Raw genomic sequence first — 7,237 nt, 5'->3', positions numbered from 1 at the left:
GATAGACATCGCAACTTAACTTTTCAGCATATTTTGATTTATCATCTTCCACTTCTTTCAAGCAGAAAGTAAGAAAGACTATGTACAAAGTATTCAGATGAAGTAGAAAATTTAAAATTAAAATAGAAAATTTAAGGAATGCTTCTAGAGATTAAAACAAACAAAACTATACAAAAATGTCCATCGAATTTTATTTATTTTTATAATCATTTTAATTCTAAATGAAACGAAATGGAAAATAATTTTATTTTCGTCGCACATACTTCGTTTTATCGACGTTTCATTTTATAATCATATTTATATAAAATTAAATTGCTTATAACTTCAAAAATGATTTTTAATATATTTTTTAATATATTATCAATTTTTATATTTAGGATATTTGTTGAAATTTATTTTTCAAATTATAAGCAATTAATTTAAAAAGAAAATAATTATAATATATAATTATATAATTACATAATATATTAATATATTAATACATTATAATATATAAATATTATATGTATGTATATAATGTATATATTTATATGTATGTATTTATATATACATGGATTATTAAAAAAAAAATCATTTAAATTTATATAATATAGAACATATCATTAGGAATTAGCATAATTTGTTACGAAGTATACGAAGTAGAAATTGAATTAGAACATTCAGAAAACAATTTATAAACACAGATAAAAACATCAAATGCAGAAATCAATAATAAGTCAATCATAATGCTAACTAATAAAACAAAAAATAACTATATCTTAGAATTAAATTTTCAATCTATTTACTTAAGGCATTATTTAGTATGATATGTTTTATAATAATTTTTATAATAAATTTATTTATGCCACATAAATTTTGAATTGATATTTTTGAATACTCTATATTATTAGTAATAGTATATAATAATAATAATTATTATTATATATATATAGATATTCTTATATATTATTATATGTATATAATAATATATAAATATAAATCCATTACACAAAAATGTGAGATATCTTTAGAGGATAGATTCTAAACATCAAATGATGAAAAAAATTTATATCATATATATCCGTTAGAATAATCCGTTAATTAACGAATTATAAATTATAAGTCAGATAAATCATTTTATTAAAAAAAAATCTTAACTTGCCAAAATTCATAATAATTATATTTTAAATTTGCATTAGATAGAGTGAAACAGTGGAAGAGTGAGAATGTAGAATTGAGAATGTAGAAGTGCACGGAAATATTATATTGTTCATATAATAAAATCCCTCGACGAAAAATAAATATACTGATATTTTTTATATACAAATTATTATTTTTGAATTTCAATAATGTAACAATAATAAATACAATGTAAATACCGTATAATGTAACTATGTAATATTCTTATATTATTTTAAAAAAAAAATTTTGATTAGTAATTATACAAATTGAAAATTACGTATTTGTTATTTAGTAAAAACTTATCTCGAATAAATTATAACAAATTCCACAATATTTATTCACAATATATTATATTAATTATATAACATGATTAAATAACATTTCATTTAAATCATTTTATTAAAAAAAATCTTAACCTGCCGAAATACATAAGCAAATTAAAATATATTCCTATAAAATTTCGAATTAAAAAGGTTGTATATATTTTATATAATTGTTTGTTTCTTTTAATTATTTTCACAAAAAGAATCAGAAAGTCTGAATTATTCTTGAATAATATTGAATCATAATAAATATTTAAATAATACTCAATTTAAATTTCAGATTATTAAATATAAATTAATAAAGCAATTGATAAAATCAATCAAATTTTTATTAAATGTGCACTCAATATCTCTTATTCTTATTCAGAGAGAAATAATATTCGATTTAAATATCAGATATCAATAATACAAATTAATACATTATTATACATTACATTATTATTATATATTATTACATTATTACATTAATATCATATATCCATAAAAAATGTATACATATTGCAATTGTTTTTTTTATGTATCTCGTATGAATATTATAAATTTATTAATTCTTTTTTCGTACTTTTATTTTTAATATATACTAATGCAACAAATGAATCAAAATCAGAATAAAGCAATATTATTTCGATAACAGCAAAGATTGTTGATTTAGGCTTTCTTATATACACGTAAACATAAAATTCGATTTCGAATATTACTATTTCATTTTTTTGTTTTCATCTAGTTTTTTTTTTCTAAAAGACTAAATTAGTATTCAATTGTTAACAATGCTATTTCAATTCTATATAATTCAACTGATCTCATATTATGAAATCGAATTCGGAGTTTAATAAAATATTACATATTTGAATACATATTTAAAATAAAGTTTTAAATAAGTTAGTTTAAGTTTTAAAGTTTTTTTAATTGAGTAATTTTTATATAAAATTAAATTATATATAATAATAATAAATAACAAAAATAAATAACAATTAATTACCAAAATAATTTTATTCAAAGAAATATGAATAGTGAATAAAAATATCGTCCGTATGCAATAATAATGTTGTAAAAAAAAATATTATTTATTTATTTATTTATTATTATACTTTATAAAGTAATATTTATATAAGTTTTTAATAAAGATAAAACATGATATTAATATAATTGAAATATAGATATTGAAATTCGATTATTATTTTTTTCTATTTAACAATCTCATATCGAAATAAAAAACATTCATAAGATAAAGATAAAGTTCTTTCAACTAATACATTTCTTTGCTGAAATTCAAATTGATTCAAATATTAGTAACTTTCTTGTACACGTGGAGAATAAATAAATATGTAAAAAAATATATTCAATCTTTTTAATTGAAATCTTATGAAAGTATTTTGTTCCTATGGATTTCGGCAAATAAACAGATTGAATATTATACATACAGATTGAATATTATAATGATTCACTTATAGGTTTAAATAAAATGTTTATATTAATAATCTATCTATAAAATTTTATTAAATAAAATATTATATAATGTCAATATTCTGGAATTTATTCCAGATAAGTTTTTATTATATAATATTTTTGTTATATAATATTATATTATATTCAAATTCAAAAATAGTTATTATGTATAAAAAAATATTAGTATATAAGTATTTTTCAATTGAAGCTCTGTATTTTTCAATGCAAGCAATATATTATTTAACAGTATTCCTTATCATAATCGATTTCGTAACACATAAAATTTATACACTTCATATGAATATAAATATTTGATGTTTAATATTTTTTTTTCCATTGTTACTCTTATCTCATATTTACGGATCAAAGATCGTATGTTTTTAAATATTCCTTCCATATCATGTATGGCATAATATTTCGCAAAATCTATTTTTAATAAAAATGAAAGATGGGATAAATAAAGTTTCAATTTCAAAAGGAAAAAAGAAAGTATGGAATTATAAAAAGCAATTATTGTTTACATGCAATTATGATTACATGGACTTTCGTTTATTTGAAATATATTATAAATATATATAATATAATATATTTGCACAAATATATTATGTGTCGTACTGATACATAAAAAATTGACAATCGATATTTCTGAAAGCTTTTGTATAGAATAATTGATAATAAATAATATATGAACAAACATATATATTTTTATTTAATTATAAAAAATAAAAATGTCAAATTCGTTCTATTTAAATTATATTTTATATCTTTATTTTTATAAATTCAATAAAAATCAATTGTTACAATTATATTCCTTTTAAAATATAAAAGAAAAAGTAAAAAAAAATTAAATTATTAAATTTTTTAGTTACTTTTCTAGTTATCTAAAAAAGAGCATATAAACCATCTTAAAAATTTAAAATTCGTTAAATATAATTTAATATAATTTATAATTTTCATAATTTTTTTTTACTTTTTTATATTTTTCTATATGTTTTTATTTATTTCTATCTAAATAAAACAAAATGCTCATATATCACCGATATTCAAAATTCTAAAATTTTCATATTCAAATTTCTAAAATTCTAAAATCTATCAAACATTCGTTTAATCAATAATTATGAAGCTTTCAGCAACATCAAGCATACAATGTCCATTTAACAGCATAAGCTTAAAAAAAATAAATTTATAGAAATCATGATAAAACATACAATGTTCGAATGAAGTAAATAGAAAATAAAAAATAATTTTAATAACTGAACGAGTAAAATTTAATAAATAGAAATGTCCATTAAAATTTATTTAATAGACATTTTTTATTTATTTCAAATTACATAAACAACTTAATTTTATACTAAATAAAGTGAAAAAAAAAATAGATATAACGAAGAATCATTTCATTCTATTTCCGTATTTTTTAATATAAAATTAAATTGCTTTAAACTTAATAAATAAGCTACAATTTATATTTTTGCATAATAGTTTTTATTTTAATTTTTAGAATAATTCTTTACTATTACTATTTACTTCATTTAAACATTCTATTAAACTTACATTAATATTCAAATACAATCATAAGATACATTTTGAATTTGTTACTTTGTATGTGAATAAACGATATCTAAATCAAATGTAATCATATATTTTTGTAAACACAGGATGAAGGATTTAAAATAAACTATCTAAATAACTTATTTATTTTTAATGATAAAAAAATACATCATACCAATGTTGTTCGGTTTCGAAAGAGATATTTGAACGATCTTCAATTATAGATTATTGTATTCGTCTTAAAATATTTCATCAAAAGATAAATAAAATAACATATCGTTCTATTTTAAAAAAAAATTGACCTTAATATGGTATCTATAAAAAAAATATTAATATCAAATTATTTTCTTTGAAATCAAACATCTCTGTTCTAATATATTTTTTCTGTCCGTTAAAAGTAAACAAATTTTTATACGTTTACTTATTTTTTTTACTTATTTGAATACTGAATTCATTTCATTTTTATATTTTACTAATATTTACTACAAAAATGAATTCAATATTTTATTTTTTTCGTTTTTAATATTGTTTAAATGTTTGATTATATATAAAATATTTATTTGTATATTGTTATTGTATAAAATTCATTGAAAAAATCATGATTTTTTTTAAAAATCAATAAATATATAAATAACTATTACTAGAAATAATTTTTTAATATATTTACGAAATATAATTATACAAGATAACAAATCTAGAAAGATGATCGAATATTAATGTTAGTGACTATACACTATATATATATATATATATATATATGTGTGTGTAAAAGAAAAAATCATTTGTGATTTTGAAATTTAAATCAAATAAACCAATCAATTATATATCATGTATATTTTCAGTCAAAAAAAAGGAAAAATTCAAGGAAGTTTATTTTAAGTTATTAAAAACAATTATTCAATATTGATCCAACAATACTAATCGTAAATTATAATATTATATAATATTATATTATATTAAATATTATATAAATATAATAGCAATAAAAGTATTAGCGATAATCGTCTGAATAATATTATTAATAACAATAATAATAGTAATAATAATAATAATAATATTATTAATAATAATAATAATTGCAATTATTAATAGCGTTATTTGTATAAAATAATATCTAACTAGCAACACTAATATATTCAAACGATTTCGTTCCTCTGATCGAAAAATGTTTAAGATTAAAGAAAAGAGGAATGAAATCATATATCTGCTGCAAAATTTTTCTTTTAAGATACAATTCTATCGGTTTTCTTAAGTACTGAATATAATATTATCGTCAATACGAGTCATTATTATCATTACTTTTACTGTTTATATTCATTTTACATTCAAAAATGCATTTGAAAGCCGCCACGAAAAAATTTATCTCTCAAATCGCCTATCATTATCTTCGAAGTTTGTTCGATTCCATTTATATAATTATTTGCTTTTTTTTTTTTTACTACTCATAAATACATATATATGAGTATTTACGAAAGCTAGTTCATTCATATCATTTATAATAAAATACATTTATATTAATTTTATTGTGAAATTTCTTATTGATCCTTGTAGGTTACATGAAAAATGTTATCACATCGAACAATCTTATACTATTTCAATTTTTATATATTAATGCAAAAAATTTAAATAAAGAGAAATTTTAATCGATACAAACTAAAGAATATTTTTTTTTATAAAAAATAACATGTTTTTATTCCATTTGAAATCTAATAATTTAATTTCTGATGTAATTTCAAATTCCTTTTATTCCTAATTTTTTAGTTATTAAATTATAAAATTAGATTTGTTCTGAATTTTTGATATGCAGTCGCTGAATTGATAAGACATACAAGAAGTTGTAATATTTCTTATCTATTTGCAATTTTAAAATATTGAGCTTTTCTTGGAGATTAAATAATACCAAAAGTTATTGATAAGTTTAAGAAATATTTAACAACTTGAAAAATATTTAAAACTTAAAGACATATTATAAACAATATTGAATTAGATCTGTAATATTACATTATTTAATTCATAATTTCTAAATAAAATATATGTAAACTATATTTCATAAACAATTGTTTAAATATCAAATCACTATTCAAATCTTAAGTGAAGAATATCAAAATAAAATGTGATTAATGTATCTTGTATCTTTTATAAGACATAAATATAAATCATATTTTTTATACAATATTTATAAAAAAATATTTTAATATATAGAAATCAAACATACTTTTTGTAATCACACGCAATAATTTATATGGATAACTATAAAAAATAATTAAAAATTCATGTCATCATAATATAGCTTATTACATAAAAATATAAAATTCGATCATTACAGTAAAAATATAACTTATAAATATTAATATAAGTATTTTCTTATTACAAACAAACACAATGTATTCATTTAAATATTTGAATGAATATAAAAAATGCAATTACCATGCGTGAGACATTAAGTGATTATAAATATTCGATTTCTCTTAAAAGCAAAAAAAATAGTAATTAAATACGTTTGTAAAACAAATGTATGTTCTATTCGATATTTCTATATATCAAAATTGATTTCTTATATAATAACGAAACTATAGTAACTATATATATTATGTTTTTATTGTTATTTATATGAAAGTGTCCATCCTTTATTTTTTTTCTGGGATACCCTGTATCCATCAAATTAAATATAATTTTTATTAATATCTCAATTCAATAAAATCTATATTATAAGAACATAAATAATTATTAACTTTTAATATATTTATGTGCAAATTTTT

The sequence above is a fragment of the Apis laboriosa genome, unplaced genomic scaffold, assembly GCF_014066325.1.
Source record: "Apis laboriosa isolate Shangri-la unplaced genomic scaffold, ASM1406632v1 scaffold104_cov149, whole genome shotgun sequence".
Classification (NCBI taxonomy): domain Eukaryota; kingdom Metazoa; phylum Arthropoda; class Insecta; order Hymenoptera; family Apidae; genus Apis; species Apis laboriosa.
This window is presented reverse-complemented; position numbering follows the sequence as displayed.